Source organism: Protopterus annectens, chromosome 13.part0, assembly GCF_019279795.1.
Source record: "Protopterus annectens isolate FY-2018-M chromosome 13.part0, PAN1.0, whole genome shotgun sequence".
Taxonomy (NCBI): Eukaryota; Metazoa; Chordata; order Ceratodontiformes; family Protopteridae; genus Protopterus; species Protopterus annectens.
Genome location: NC_056747.1, coordinates 433,848,231 through 433,865,730, shown reverse-complemented (window position 1 = coordinate 433,865,730; position 17,500 = coordinate 433,848,231).

The window sequence follows — 17,500 nt, the reverse complement described above, 5'->3', positions numbered from 1 at the left end:
GAATGAGCTATGTAATGCTTGATTGATAATGACTGTATAGAAGCCAATGTGGTTGTTTTTACTTATATAAATGTAAGATTGCCTATGTCATAAGTGATAATTCAATAAAAAGGTTTCTTGTTTAAAAAAGTAAACTTCTGCTGCTTCTGCTAATGGACTAGCTGGTTGGGGTAAGCGTAAGGCAGACATTCAGCTAAGCAATTTGGTTGTAAAATATACAAATGGCAGAAATATTTGTGTGCTTTTAGGCGTTGTCTTTTGATGTAGTCTGATGGCCATGTAAACTGACACTTTGAATAATATTGCATGCCTTCCCAGATTTTAGTTTTTGCCTTGTTACAATTTATGAGACAAAAGGCTGTCTCATATATGTTCCATCTCAAAGTCAGTTGGAGCATATGACTTTTTCAGAATTCAACATAATACATAGTGCTATCATTAGCATCCATATTAATTGTAATAAATGTAACATTATTATCTGGAATGTCCCTAAACCCTTGTAAATTATTCTGTGCAATTTCACTATCAAAATATAAAACAAAGCTAGTTTATATACTAAAATGATTTTCCTACCTAAGCTCCTTGAAAAGGTGACTGCTTTGCAAAAGGACGATTACATGGAAAAATAAAACCAGGCCTCTCAACTGCCCCTATTTTGGTGGAACATTCCTTTTTTTCAGGCATGATTTATAGCATGCCCATATTTCTGGAGACATGTTCTTATTTTCAGGCTTGGTTTACCCCTTCACATCATTTTCTGAATCCCCCTCACTACATGTGATTTTTAAATTTCTCTAGAACAGAAGCATATTTGGTTCAGCAAGTGCCCTGGTCTGGTACTATGAACTAGCGTCCCACCCTTTCAGCTCTTCAGCTAGAGAGAGAGAGGAAAAATGAACAGTTCACTGTAATGAGCTGATTACTACATTGTAAGCGTTTGGCATATAACAGTTAGTTCTAAGCCCCCCACCCAGTTCTACAGGTCTTCCATTGAAGAGCAAAAGAACAAAAAAAAGTGGATGTTTCTTCTACTGGCACAGCAGTCAAGAGGTGGCCAGCTGCACAATATACCTCCTTCTCTCATACCGACCCAACCATTTAGGTCCAATTTTTGTGTTCTGCCCCCAACCCTCCTTCAACATATTTTATTAAACAAAACAAAACCATTCTTCTTATAAACTGTAACAAACTACAGTTTCTACCCTGCCTGCTTGGAGCACTACAGCTCTCAAGTCTTAGCTTAAAATACAAAATTCTCCTTATAAAACTGTAACAAACTACTTGCTACAAAACAAACTGTTGTAACAGTTTATTCCCTGCCTGCATGGTGTGCTACTGCACTCATGTTTTAGTTTAAAAAAAAAATTCTCATTTTTAAATTGTAGCAAACTGCTTGCTACAAATGTAGCAAGTAGTTGATACAGTTTAAACCACACACAGAGTGCTACAGTACTCAGGTTTTACAACAAATGCAATATCGGCTTTAAAAAGCCAATACTGCATTAAAGGGAGATGGGGATTGGCTGAGCATGCCCCCAATTTGCATCAGTGGAAATTGCTCTTCGCACCTCAACATAGCTAAACTACTAGTGTAGTAGATAGAAAGCCACACTACATGGCAAGTATACTAGTGGCATCAATAATTAAAGAAAGAGGATACACATCTTAAATCTCTCTTCTTTAAAAGCAAAAATAAATTATCTTGTGTGGTAGAATTTCACAATACAGTTCATTAAAATACACTGTTTCTTTAACAATATGTTTATATTTTTTACATCATTTCTGTCACACTTTTTTTTTTAACGTGTGCTTCTGAGTGGAATCTTACCTTCTTACTGGAAACATGCAGAGTTCTGCATTATCTGGTATTTAAATATTATTCTAATTAGATGTCCAGATTTTTGGCTGGATGTACTTTCTTTTTTCAAGTTCCTTTATTCCTATTTTCAATGTCTGCAGGTTGAGACGTTTTGCATAAGCTCATAGCTGTGCTGCAAATTGGGGTTCCACATACCACCACTAAAGCTATCCCCAACTTTGAACATATTATGGTTTAGTAGTAATAGTCAGGTCACTGTGTCCATTTCATGGACACAACCAAAATATCTGATAGTGCTTCCTATACTAGTCTTGCCATGGCTGGAAATATCTTCTACTGTAATTATTCTGTTACTAAAGATCAACCTAACAAAGGGCATCGGTCCAGATATCATGGCTGCTCAGCTAAGTACCACAAAACTAAAGTCAGAGGTCTCATGTATTTGAAGCATCAGTGCGCTAAAGTGAACATATTGATGTAATGCAGTCATTTAAATACCCTGACCAGCATGCTGCATGAAGAAACTTGTGTACAAAGTCAAAACTCTAATATGCTGCTGTATGTTTTGATTAAGTAGTGACTGGAAGGTGTGTGCTTGGAAAGGAAGTTCTCTCTCTTCTGGAATATGTTGCTCCAGTGACTGCATCTTTCATCTCAACACACAGAAAATTGTTCCAGTGTGTACAAAACATCATGTACTAGTTTATAACAGCTTTCTTTCCTTGTCAAAAGCAAAATGGTTTCTTACATTTCATAGTGTCAAACTGCTGCTAGCTTTGCAAAAATACAACATACTTTTTTTCTGGGCAACTGTCCTTCATTCTCTGGGAAACGTATATATGTCCAACCATTACAGTACCTCCTGTCTTGTGAATGTTCTTCTGTGTACCTCAGTTTGCATTAGCTTCTTAGCTTTAGAGTGGTTACCCAATATTTTTGGCATTACTTTCCTTTGGAAAGCATGTGTTATTAATCCTCCTTTTCTCTTCATACAAAACCAGCTGTTTTGAATACTTAAAATGACAACTTTCACTGCTCCAGGAAAATGTAACTATCCACCTGTGAAATGAAGTAAATTTCTGCTTGCACACTAAATTGCAATACTAACAAATATTTAAATGCAAAACTGAATATTTTAAATTCACATACATTGGACACAAAATGGTTAGGCGGGGGAAGGGAGCATTATTTCAAATCAGGAGAATGAAACAAGGATTGGTTGCTTGTTTATTTGTTACCAGTCAATATAAAATGGACATTTTCCAGCTATGACTTGCTCACATAGCAAGACACAAGACAAAAGGCAGACATATATGTCCAGCAAACAGATAATCATATGCAGGAATGATGAAAAAAGAGTAGGTATTGGACTAGTATGGATTATTATTACCCATTTCTCCACAATATGGATGGCTAGAAAAATACAATTACTGGGCTGACTAGTCTGCTTAATTAAAAACAAGGACATCTTCCTCTAAATTATTCTTAGCACAAGGTCTTCCTAAGTTAACTTGTTTATTTTCTGTTTAAGTCAATGGTTATCATGCATGGAATATTCATAGACAGTTACACAATAAAAATATAGCAATTAAAGCATATGATGTCTATAAAATTCAAACCTGAATTCAACCTGCTGTTCATAAATAACCTGCCAGCAAAAATATATGAAAATTCTGGGTAATCATATTCAAAATGTCCTGGCAATTCCAAACAGAAAGACAAGATGGAAAATGCAAAATTCCAAATGACTAAGTTCAAGCAGAGTGCTTAAAGACAATCTGTCAATTTTCCCAGATAATATTCTAACCTCTGGAAAATACCAGCAAACACTTATTTATGCTGGAAATGGCAGTACTCTGCTCTGCCTGCAATACAATTTGATGATCCAGCAACATGGAACCAACAGCTAACAATATAACTACAGCAACTAGCAGACTAGGAAAAAACAGAAGAGACTTGGCACTTTATTCACAGAAGCAACTAAGTAGCCTCCAGCATACATACATAAATAAATACATCAGTAGAAACGGAGAGACAGAGCTGATGTTAAAATATGCACCCAGCTGTTTGTGCCGTTTCATTTTCATCTGTAAGATGCAGTGTGGTCCATCTTTGGGTTGTCTTTGTGCATCAGTGCAACAATAAAAAGTAACACAATTAATAGTCTTAAAACAAGGCCAGTTTGTTGATTAAACAGGACAATGTCCAAAACTGCTGATATTCAAGCTGTTCACAATACAAGTGCAATCAACCCCTCCCTGTTATTCTTTTGTACTCTATCTTACCATTACAGGTTGCAGCTTGAGCGAAAGATTAAAAACGACTTTTATACACCGAGTCACTTTCTGTTGTGGACCAGTGCATTACCCGTTTTCAGTGTGCACCACTCAGTACTGCATATAAACAGCATGCCTTAAGTTCCTTCTGGGAAAGTAATCATCCCATGCAATCATCTGTATACAGCTGTTTTTACCCAGCGTCTCTAGCATTCATTACCGTACATGGATAAAGACTGGGAAAGGAGTTGCTGTCTGTTATGACTCTAGGCTACTGTTGGCATAAAGACAGAGAGAGAAAATCATTTGAATATGCCCCTGCTGCATAAGCAAACCAGGGTTTCTCCTCACCTACCTTTCATCCAGTTGCACAAGAACCTTCCTGCAAGATTTCTCCAACTTCCTCACTGCTACATTACCAGTACATTGTTGTTCTTGGTGACTGTGATATCAGAAACAATGATGACTCAGACTCTTACTAGATGATTTAGCTACATTAAAAAAGGTTTTATGCTTGCTTGGATTATTCTTATTGCAGTGCAGAAATGTAACCAGTCACTGGACCTGACCCTTCATTCTGTTTGTGAAGATGTCTGATCTGTTGTTAGAACTGCTTTTATGGTCTAATGTGGTCAAACCACTTCATTGTCTTCTGTAGTATAGAGTTATTGCTTCTTAGTCCCCTGCAGTTCGAGTGATGAAAACTCATTTTACTGTTCATATTATTCCAACCACTTTTAATAGGTGGCCATACACCTCCTATGATAAGATTGTGATGACTCTTCTAATGCTTTGGCTGGCGATTACAATAAACCACTCCACTCAGCTCTTAGTTTGCTAGCCTTATGTTTCGATTGCAACTTGAGATTAACATTCTTCTTTTAAAAAATACAGTTAAAAATCACGGTCACTCTGGCACCAACATTGATGTGAAGAAGTCTGCATCTCTTGAAAAAAGATTAGTAAATGAAAGAGCTTATCTTTTACTTTGGTGGCTTAATAAGGTTTCCTTTTAGTTCATCTAAACTGTGTTTTTTATTATTTTTCAGCTTCTGGTAGCCAGTTGAAGACAATCACCTCCAAAACTGTATGTTAGTCTATGCCACCTGGAGACACTCCTCTGCTGCACTCCTTTCAAACCACTGCTTCTATGATGGCAAAAATCTTGAGTTTGTATGGAAGATGAGCAGGTTAGGAGTGGTTCTGAATAAATTGTTAATGTGTGGAGACCAGGTGTCAATCTAGTTACATCATCCTTTTATTCTGGAGAATGTCTTTAGAAGGACACATCTTATTCCTCAAACAAATCTCCCACTGGTAATTAATTGTTTGGCATAATTTTGTCTTTATTCTTATAATGCCCTTTAGTTAGGACTTCATGATGTTGAGAATGACTGTTTAAAAACTCCAGTAAGGCTACTTACAGGTACATCACATTGCCAGCATATTACACCCACAGTAAACAGCCTTCACTGGCCTCAGTTCTTAGCTGAATCATCTATAAAATGTTGGTGTTAGTTGATTTGTCCTTTCATAACTTGTGTCCATCTAACCTGAATAAATCTGTTGTGCCATACTGTCCACCTTGGGCTTTGTGCTCAGCCACCAAGGAATTCCTCAAGTTTCAGCACACATGGTTAGAAACTATGGACATTAACTCTTTTGCTTAACAAGTCCCACACCTGTGGAGTATATTTCCTCAGTGGTTTTAGAACTGTTTGAGTTTGGCCTGCTGTTGCAGGTCACTAAAGACCTTCCTCATTGATAAAGTGGTGCTCAACATTATTAGTTTATACTGCTTTGTCTCCAGCTCACCTATTAATTTGATGATTTGTTTGACCTTATCTTAACACATTTTACACAAATTAGTTGCAGATGTAGTTTTGACTTGCTATTTGATGTATTTCATTTAATATTTTAGCAGTATTTTCTTGACATTTTTATGCATTTTATCTTCAACTGTTTTAACACTTGTATCTGTAACTTTGTAAAATAAAAAAAAATAAAAATAAAAAAAAAAATCCTTGAGAACATGTGAAGATGAAGTTGAATCTGCATACGTAACATGGAAACACTGAAGAAAAGCATGGGTGATAACCAAACAAGCTATGATATGTCACATTGAGGGCACGTTTACTCAGGGACACCAATGGTGACAAGGACACAGTAGTGAAGTGCATAAGGAAAAGGATGCCTTCTTCAGCTTGGTATCAACTGTTCTCTTAAACTCTAACATCATATCTCTTTGTCTTTTTATTGTTATCTCATGTCATTGCCCAGTAATGGATAATAGCACCTCCATCTGGGCATCATTGCCTTAGGACCAAAACTAGTGAGCTAATCCTTCTATAATGATCCCCTACCAGATGGTTGACCTCTTCGCAGTCACAGACCTCCATCATCTCTCACAACTTCCATACACTAGAAGTCAGATTCTCCTTGTATGACCCTGCAAAAGTCAGATGACAGATAACCACTTATCATAGTGACTCATCTTCTTCCTTTGGCATACCTGTAGGGCTGATACACTGTATAAATCTATCAAGCCCCACCTTGCATTCCATCATTTGTTAATGTGCTTATCCTACGTTCTGCTCCTGAGTTCTCTACTGCTCACTTTACAGGGTAGAATTCCTTCTCCACTTCTATCATAAATGAGATTATGTCTTTTGTGGAGCTCACTATTCCACTTGTATTACTCCTCTGACTGACATTTTTGATTAACTCATACCCGGGCAACTCTATGCCCCATATGACCATTTTAATAGTTCATGTCTATGTGATCCCAGGAATGTTCGTTGTCCATTCCTATATCCCTGCCTGCATCTCCTGTATCTTCCAACACAGACTTATTGTACTGCATAATAATACTGCCTAGCAATGGCCTGAAATACCCTTATTTAGTCTTATGAAATACTCTCAGTTTATTCCCTCCTCCTCCTTCCTCATTATATAACTACTCATCTCACCTGCTGACTCTGAGGTGCACTGCTTGATGCCTTCACTACTTGCAACCCATTTTTCTGTATGAGGAGTGGGAACAGGCTAGTCCAGAGCTTAACATCCCATTTGTTCTGATTTAAGAATCCCTTTTAGCTAATCCATTTTCACAGTAGTGAAAGCTGGGCGGTAGAGAGTAGGTCAGCATGTTGGTTTCTTTAAGTGTCTTACCCCTGGGCTCCAAGCAGACTCTTCATAGTTGCTTAGTTAGGAGAGGAGCTATATGTGCTCACAGGCACACACACACAGATGCAAAATTCTCTTTCTCATCAAGAAAGTCTGAGCTCAAAGCAGCTCAAGCCATCATGAATGCTGCATGTGGGTGATACATTTAGTCAATGTTAGGTGTTGTCAATGCTGTAGGTCTTGCAGCCTCACTTCCATTGAGGATAAGAGAGCTGGCGTCAGCCTCGCAAGCTCATCCTCTCCTCCCATTTTCTCCCAGCAACTCCTGCAGCCATGCTATCAGACAAATACAGTTCATCTGAACTGCAGTCAGGGCATCAGATCTCTAAGATGCAGCCAGGGTTGCCCCTGTTCCTTTATTAGTTTATAGGTGGAATCACTTGGTTGAACATTCCCAGACCAGCCTGGAATTAGGGTCTTCTTTCTGGGCTAAGAGGAAGTTTGTTCCTGGCATAGAATGTGATTCTCTCTGCCATATCTCTCCATTATATAACTTCTGGTTTCTCTTCCCATTTCTATGATTCTGCTTCCAAGTAGCTCTGCTGTTTTACTGTAATGTTATCTGAATTCAATTTTTTTTTCTTGGAGTATTAAAAGATGATAGTTACAGCAAAAAGCAAACACTGGGTTTCTTAGTGCGAGTCTAGAGAATTAACTTCTTGTGAATTGTGTGAGGAGCTGAAACAATGTTTAAAGTAAGATACAACAGTTCAGCAGACAACTTCTCTGACATCTATAAAAATATATCTGGTTTTCCCAAACTCCTCCAAACTTTTCCTGTTATATTCTTATATATATACCATGGCTCTTGAATTGTTTGCTCCTTAGGTAAATTTCATTACAAAAGCCTCCCCCAGCAAGCTTTATTTCATTGCCCCCAACTATTAATCTAAATATCATATTGTGAAGGTCTTTCCCTTAAACAAATTAGACTTCAGTTGCCATCCCACTCATTCCTTTTCACTCACTAGTTGCATACTCAGAGCTTTAAAAACTTTTCCAGATTGCTTTTACAATTGGCATTTAATATTAAAAGCAGAAAAAGGTCCTCCCAAATCTGAGGACCAAAAAAATAATAATAAAAAAAAAACTACTCCAACCTAAACTGTAAATATAGTAAACTCCTTATTTGACCAAGATGCTTGCTGTAGTTACTAACATACTGAGCTCCATGAATGCAGAACAGGGATTCATTAATGCCATGGTGTCACCAGCAGCTTCTTCAGTACATTTTTAGTACTTCACTTGTTCCACACCACAATGGCCTGCTCTTGCAGCAGCCAACCCCTTCAACGCGCCCTTGTTACAGCTCTGAAATATTTCACAAAGTCCAACTAGATCATGATGCCATTATGTTTAACCAAGAAATAAAATTAGACTTAGTCATAAATTTATCTTTTCTAGACTTCATCAATGGAAACTGTGACAGAATATGCTATACATTTATGAAGTCAGATGGGGATATGATCCACACTGACCCAAATAAATCTGCTTGTAAAACTTTTCTCAAGCACACAATAATAGGACACAAAAACTTGTATAAATTCAATAAAACAACCATCGTAGGAATCATAGAATTAATTAAATAAATAACAGGAAAAAAGATACTACCTAGCTTTCAAAATCGTCCAAATCATAAAACAAGTCCAGACTAAAATAAAAGTGCAGAAACTATTTGGTTCATCAAAAGTTTTCAGAGGTAACAAAGAATTCAAAGGCTGAAAATAATAATATACAGGATTATGATCAGGTTACTAGTTATGACTGAGTAGTTAAACAGTTCATTTGGATTCAAGACATATAAAGCACATTTATAAGTTCATCCACATTTAGAATTACTGCTATAATTTCTTTCTCACAATCTTCTTTTGTAATTTAAGTGTTATGCATAAATATGTATATGCTTGAAATAGTATTATAAAATTCTTAAGCCTAGAAAACATTTGCATGGGTTATGTAAGAATTAAAACTGAACTTTCCTTATATTATTACACCAGCTTTTCCTTTTCTTAATTTCATCAGTGTAATTCACAAATACTTTTCTATGCAAGGAAGCTTTCAGTGGATTGCTGCAAAAACAATGCAAAAAGTTATGCTACATTACCTGGCAACCCAGAATTTTAGACTTTGATATTATATAAGAAGAAGAAGCAAAGCTATTGTCATGATAAGGGGACATCTTTAAGAACATTATAAAAACACATTTACAGAGTTCAATGTAAAATATCTCAGGTTACAGCATTTGATGAAAGTTGACTCTGCTGTTCTGCTTTCTGATGCAATGCTTTATAGTTGCAATGTCGAACAGCAGACAGAAAAGACTTAAATTTAGCCCGTTATTTCTGGCTATACTGACGTTTTTTTGAGGAAGGTAATATGTAGAAGTCTAGACATCCAGGTAACACAATGGAGAGCATAAGACGATTAGCCACGAGGATGAGCATGCTCCAGCTCTATCTAAAGGATAACTAGACTGTTAAATTAGATAAACTACATGACCCAAAAGAATTGACAACTGACAGGCAGAAAAAGATGACTTGAAAGGAAAACAAATGTTTGAGCATGTATGATATTCCAAGAATAAGATGCCTGGAAAGATATGAGAATTATTTGTGAAAGTTTGGAACAGGCTACCTTGAAGATAACTAGTGTTGTATATAAGGAAACTAGTTCTAATCACTGAGTTATGCAGTTAGGTTTATTTTTATTTGTTTTTCTAAGGTTTAATTACCATGACAAATATGTCTAATAATTTATGTTAAGTATTCTACAACTGTACTTTTCACAGACATGTTAGCCATCAATAAATCAGAGAGATCAAACTGCAGAAATGTTTTCTTTTATTTCTGTGTAGAGTGGTGAACATTTACCACACAAATAGGTAGAACAATGTGTAAAATAACAGTAGTTTATACAGATGGAGTTAATTTGTTTCAGCACAGAACAGATGTCTAAAATTGTGATGCTTTACAATAGGCTATTTCAGTAGATCACTGGTAGATGTTTTTACAGGTTGCACTTTAAACATCAAAATAAATATGCTGAATAATTAATTTTTTCTTGTTTTTGATAAGTAGGATAGATACATGGATAGACCATTCACATGAAATAAAAGAGAGACATTAATTTTGTATATATTTAAATTTTAGACCTTGTGCAAGATATACTTTCATTGTTAGAAATGTTTGTTTTCAGTATTACAAGAAATATTTAAGACATGAGTTGGGGATTCACAGAAGAGTGCTGCATGGTTGAGGGTTGCTAATATTTGAGATTTTATGACACAGGGAGGTTCACACTTAAGACATCATGCATTATTTCTAGATCTTCACATCTGTCACATGAATGTTAACTAATACTGGGTTATGCATTAATTGCCTATGAATCTCATCCACAGTTCAGGAAACACTTACTGCATGGGACATAATTTAAATTACAAAAGGTTTTAGTTTGTTTTCCATGTTAAATATGGACAACACACAACGTTTAAAAAAGTATGTTTGGATATTTATTGTATATTTTGATCTGTATACCTAGAAAAAAATAATAAATGATACTTGGCTTAGAGCAATATATTTCCCAGATTTTAAAGTTGTATACATATGAATACGGTTACCTGTGAAATTAATATTAAAATGTTGAGGAATAAATGTTGGATAACAGCAAACTGGACTTGGGAGATAGGATATAGGAGTGCAAAAAGGCCAATCTAGGTCACAATAAGGATAGTAAATATTTAATGTATGATAGCATGTGAACTATTATTGAAATAATTAGTCTTTTCCATCTTTATGTGCTAAATGGGAGATTAAGGATTTCAAGTTGTGAGTCTTTTGCTAGTGACTGTGAAAATATACTGTTTTGAGATTCCTAGCTCTTCAAAAACCTTGATTTAGCTTTAACGGATTGAAAACATTTATGCGAAAATGTGGCATACAAGGTGGATTGGAAGTATGGTTTGAATTTACATGCTAATCCTTAATACTGATTTATAGAGGAAATCATGTGTACTAAAGGGATTTACTAAGAAGACCTTTACAATTCAGAATCTCTTTGACCCCTTGTCAGTGTTACTGATGGGTCATGGTGGTGACTATATACTCAAAGCAGATGCACGAGGAGCACAGAAAGAACATGAAATTAAGCATGACATGAATGGACCAGGTGTCATCTTTGTATTTTCCAGGTTTAAACTATCAGCAGAATACATTTAAAACAATGAAAAAGTAACTCAAGACCAGACTAAAACCACAGCAAGAATTTTACCTTTTTGTTTTTTTTCTGCATGGGTTTTTAAATGTATGAAGATCAGATCATCAGAAGAGATATCTGGAGAGATTTAGGCTGGGAACGTAGCATACTTTGTTTGATGGCAATGTTACAGGCATGACTCTATGTTTCATGATATAGGGTTCTTAGTACAGAGGTATATACAACACTGAGGATATAAAGATGCTTTTGATGATAGGAAAGGAGTGAAGGTAATTCAGCTCAAAAGTATGCGATCTTATAAGATAAACAGGCGAATGCTTAATTAAGGAGAATGGAGAAACTGGATGTATCTTGTTTACACCACAAATGCAAATTCAATGTGACAGAGACTACAAAACAGTTTTCTTAGTGAAAGTTTAAAGTACTGAATTGTAGATTAAACCTAATTTGATGCTTTTAGAGAAGTATGCTGTAGCAATACTTAAATAACAGAAACATTAGAAACCCTTGACTATACAATGAATGTCATCTTCAACGCTGAAACAGGAAACATTTATATATATACATACATACATATATATATATATATATATATATATATATATATATATACATATATATATATATATATCAGAAAATATTTCAAGTGGATAATAATAGTGAAAATGTTCATAGGTTCACAGACTTTTTTAAATTCCTAGATTAGTACTAGGCTAACTGCTTTGATGGGCCCTTTTAAGTCTAGCCACTCACCTCATGTAACAATCAAACCCTGTACATTGTATCTGGAAGGTAATCACCTTAACCATTATGCCAGCCTCTCTTGTATGCATGCTTTGATGTCAATTGTCTCTACAACTGCAATACAACTGTGTGCTATTAACAAATAAACATAAACTCCTCCAGGTCTGGTAGTTCAGCAGCAAAGAGTAACCCACAATTGTCCAGAAGGGAACCATGACCTTTGGTATGGAGGACACTCATATTTCATTCCAACTCATTCAAAGCAAGCAGCTAAATATTTGATGATCACTGCAGATCAGAGTCACTTGCAGACTAAGCTCACAACATTATGTATAAACAACAGATGCAACACTCATGTCCACATGGTGGATATTCTGCAGATCTTAGCTGGATCCTGGTATTTTGATCATGAAAATTAAAAATGGGCGTGAGGCGTGAATGTTTTTTTGTTCCATACTTATCTTTGATGTACTTAATGTCATTACATATATACTATTTATGTGAGAGTATAAACACATGCACTTGTACACTCATGTATGTATATATGGATGTACATCATAATATCAAACAACAATATCAAAAAGCAAAACATTGATCCAAACTCAAAATACAAAAACAAAAAAAAAACATTTTTGCAGGTAGGCAAGCCCTTCTACACTCCTCAGACCCCTTGTTAAATTATATATACCAATTCTCTCTGAAAGAACACAAGAGCGGGGGAAGGGCAAATAATTCCCACTCCTCATTGCTCTGTGATTTTCAACAAAGTAACACCAGCAGAAGTGATAAAATAAGTATTTGTTCGGTTTTGCTGGTGGTAAGATCATTCTAGCAGAGTGGAGAACCGCCGTTGTCATCCCCTTGCACAAAGGTGGTGCCACTATTGACCCAGAAAGCTATCACCCCATCAGCTTGACAAGTCTGATCTGTAAAGCCATGAAGCGTATTATTATCTATCTCATAAAAAAGGACACAGGCAATCTCCATGCACTATTGACCTGTCTGAGACTGTCACCAAGAGACCGGATGAGGGTAAGCCAGTACATACAGCTTACCTTGACTTGGCCAAAACCTTTCACACAATCCCCCACTCGAATATTGTCAAAAAGCTAACGCAACTTGGAGTAAATCCCTATCTCATTAGGTGGGTGGCAAACTGGATCACCGACAGGACTCACAAAGTCAAAATAGGAGCCTCTACTTCTGAGAGCAGTGGAGTTCCCCAGGAATCTGTCCTGGGACCCCTACTGTTTGACATATACTTTTCAGAGGTCTAGGGAAAGACAAAAGGCCTGTGGCAGACCAAGTTTATGGACGACTGTAAGTTGGGTGCTGTCACTGACTCCCTAAATGATGTTAATATATTGCAAGAGGGTCTCACAGCAACAAATGATTGGTGCCAAATTCATGGCCTTAAGTTAAATGCAAAAAAAAAAATGTATTATCATACCACTCAGCAAGACCATGGCCCCTACTGATTACCACATCAATGGCAACCCCCTAAGCACATAATGTGTGATGACAGACCTGAGTACACAAGTTGACAACAATCTCACATTCGACTATCATGTAGCAGCAGTGGCCAGAAAAGCCTTTTACTTGGTTCATCTCATAAGTAAAGGGATTGTATCCAGAAAAAAAGGAAGTTATTAACTCTTTGCACTCCTCCTTCACCCTCATTAGACCTATAATATAGCAATAACCCACGCCTGGGTGTGGGTAATGCTGGATTTATCCACGGTTGGCGTGGTTTGGTCCCGAGGGCGAAGCCCGAGGGACCAAACAAAGCCAACCGTGGGTCAATCCAGCATTACCCACACCCAGAAGTGGGTTATTGCTATATTAATGACATTATTTAAGAAAAGAAATAATTACTTTTCTTAAATAATGGCATTGTATAATGCCTCTTTACTGCCCTTCCGCAGCTGTCTGGTATTCTGCGGCAGTTCTGATGTACTGCGTGCCTGTGCAGTACATCAGAGCTGTGGGCAAAAGCAACGGAGAAAGCAAGATCTCCGTTGCTTTTTTTTACTGTTTCGCTATGTTAAATGGGTTTAACATAGCGAGACAGCCTTAAAATAAGCAACGGAGATCTCCGTTGCTTATTTTAAAGCTGTCTCGCTATGTTAAACCCATTTAACATAGCGAAACAGTAAAAAGCAATGGAGATCTTGCGATCTCTGTTGCTTTTTTTTTAAAAAACTGTCTCGCTATGTTAAATGGGTTTAACATAGTGAGATAGCTTTAAAATAAGCAATGGATATCGCCGTTGCTTATTTTAAAGCTGTCTCGCTATGTTAAACCCATTTAATATAGCGAGACAGCTTTAAAAAAAAAAAGCAACGGAGATCGCAAGATCTCCATTGCTTTTTACACACTGTGTCACTATGTTAAAGGAGTTTAACATAGCGAGACAGCTTTTTTAAACCTGTGTCCCTATGTTAAACTCTTTTAACATAGCGAGACAGTGTTTTATACTAAAGGAAAAAGTCTGGGCGACCGGACCTTTTTCCGTTAGTATATTGACGAATTTACAACGGGCACGCTGGTTGGGCTGGCCAATCAGAGTGCACGTTTTAGGGGAGGAATTGTATAAGTGAGTATAATCCTCCATTTGGTATGTACCTTTCCAAATATCTGCACCAACTGGAAAAGCCACAGGAATACCTCACAAAGAGAATCCATGGCCTCCAACACCTGTTCTATGTGGACAGGCTCAAATCACTATCATTCTACTCAGTATCATACAAATTGCTCAGGGGTGATCTGTGTCTCGCCTACAAGGCAATCTCAGACCCTGCCCTACAACATATTCCCCATATCCGTAAATCTAACTACTCATTCAATACCCCTTCAAAATGTCTGAATCGAATATGCAATATCAACAAAATCTGCTGGAGAGACAGGTTTGTCTCCCAGAGGCTGCTCTCTCTGTGGAATAGACTCACCATATCCGTAAGTTTAACTCCTCCAGCATTACCTGCTCAAAATGCCTGAATCTAATATGCAACATCAACAAAACCTGCTGGAGAGACAGGTTGTCTCCCAGAGGCTTCCCTCTCTGTGGAACAGACTTACCACAAATGTCAAACAGAATACCTCACTGACCCTCTTCAAGCGCAACCTTGATGAGTGGATGGGAAACCACAAATCTGTCCCAGTGGTTCCACCTGTGTCCCTCACTGACAGGGGTGACAGGTGCTGACTGAGGTTTCTCTTTTGAGGATAAACTCTTGGCTAGGCTTGTAAGGGCCCCAAGGTCATTAGCCTAGTAGCCTCCTATGATCCTATGATCCTGTGATTTCACATTATGAACATTTGGTTCTATGGAATGTTAAGCACAGCTAGGGTGTGGTGAGATGGGTAATTACTCTGGATGCAAAGGGTTGAGGGTGCAATCAGTAATCCACCTTCATTAGCAAGTGACCTCTCATTTTTTAGTTCAATCGCATTTTTTTAAGGGCTGGCATTGCATTTCCGGTCAAACCTGAGCACAGCAGCTACAGTTTAAAAGAAATTTGTTTTTTTTCTCTTCAATGGAAGAACTAGATGGAAACCATGTGGATGCAACTGTGTGACTGTAATAACCTAATTGGTACAATGCTGTGTGCTGTGATCGGGTTATTACAGGGAATTTCTTTTTTGCTATTCAATTTAAGAGCTGGGGTGAGTGTATGTACTCGTAGCAATCAGGATATTATAGTGAAGTGTTTTTTCTTCTTATAGGTTCATAGGTTTATACTAGGCTATCTGCCCTAAGGCATTTATAAGCCTAGCCCAAATTTTTGTGGCTTACGCCACCCCTTATATGAAAAAATACTGTGCCCATTAGTTTGTTGTGCCTCTGTCCAGCAGTGACACAGAGATGATTCCCGGGGTAAACCTACGATCTCCCATCCACAGGTCAAGATTTCTCTTGAACAGAGCCAGCGAGGTGCTCTGCCTCACATGGACCGGGATTTTATTCCACAGCATAGGGAGTCTCTGAGTGATAAATCTATCCCTCCAGCACATCCTATTTATATCCGTGCTAAGGTTTAAGTCGCTTGCTCTAGTGGTTTTGGTGGATTTGGATTTTTGAGGTGGAGCATGTCCATTAATTCGGGTTGGACATGGCCTTGTATGTCAGGCACATGTCACCTCTGAGCAGACGGTATACGACTGAATAGAGCTGGAGTTTCTTCAATCTGGCAGCATATGACAGATTTTGGAGTCCTTTATCCTTTTGGTGAGGAACTTTTGGGGTCTCTCCAATTGCTGCAGATGTTGGGTGAGATACATCCCGAATGGGGCATTGTACTCGATCATTGGTCTGATAAGTGAAGAGTACAGGGGAACAATGACCTCACTAGATCTGGATGTGAATCCCTTCATGATCAGGTGGGCAATGTAGAAGGTCTTTCTAACCACTTTAGCAATGTGAGTGTCAAAGAAAGGCCACTGTCAACCTGGGTCCCCAGGTCCCTGATAACCTCTTCTGTGCTTAGTGGATTGCCACCTATATGGTAGCTTGGGGTTACCTTGTTTTTCCCGAAGGGTATGACTATACATTTTTTGGCGTTTAACTTCAGGCCATGGCTCTGGCACCAGCTATCTGTTTCCGTGAGTCCCTTCTGAAGGATATCCATGTCCGATGCACTTTCCACTATGGCGCCCAGTTTGCAGTCATCTGTAAACTTTGTCAGCCAAAGTCCTCCCATGTTGGCCTGTACTTTTGAGAAGTAGATGCCGAACAATAGGGGGCCAAGGACCAAGCCCTGTGGGAGACCACTTGTGACCGGTTTGGAGTCTGACATAGCGCCAGCAACTCTAACCCTATGGGTTCTGTCCTTAAGCCAGTTTGCAACCCATCTTGTGACATATGGGTTTACATTTAAGCTGGTAAGTTTTTGTACAATACCCAAGTGGGGTATTGTGTCGAAAGCCTTTGCAAGGTCAAGGTAGGCTGTATGGACTGCCTTTCCCTCATCAATGGCCTTGGTGACTGTTTCGAAGAAGTCGACCAAGTTCAAAAGGCATGATCTTCCCTTGACGAAGCCAAACTGGGTCGGGTCCAATGTCTGCAAGTCCCCTATATCTTTGTTTATGAGCTCCATTATGATCCTCTCCATAGCTTTGCAGACTAGACTTGTTAAGCTTATGGGGCGGTAATTACCAGGGTCCGTAGAGGCACCGCCTTTGTGGAGTGGGAGTTCTTTTTGTTAACTTTGGTAGAAGAGCTAGCTGGGGGGGGGGCTTGTCATACTTCTCAACCTCTCAATGC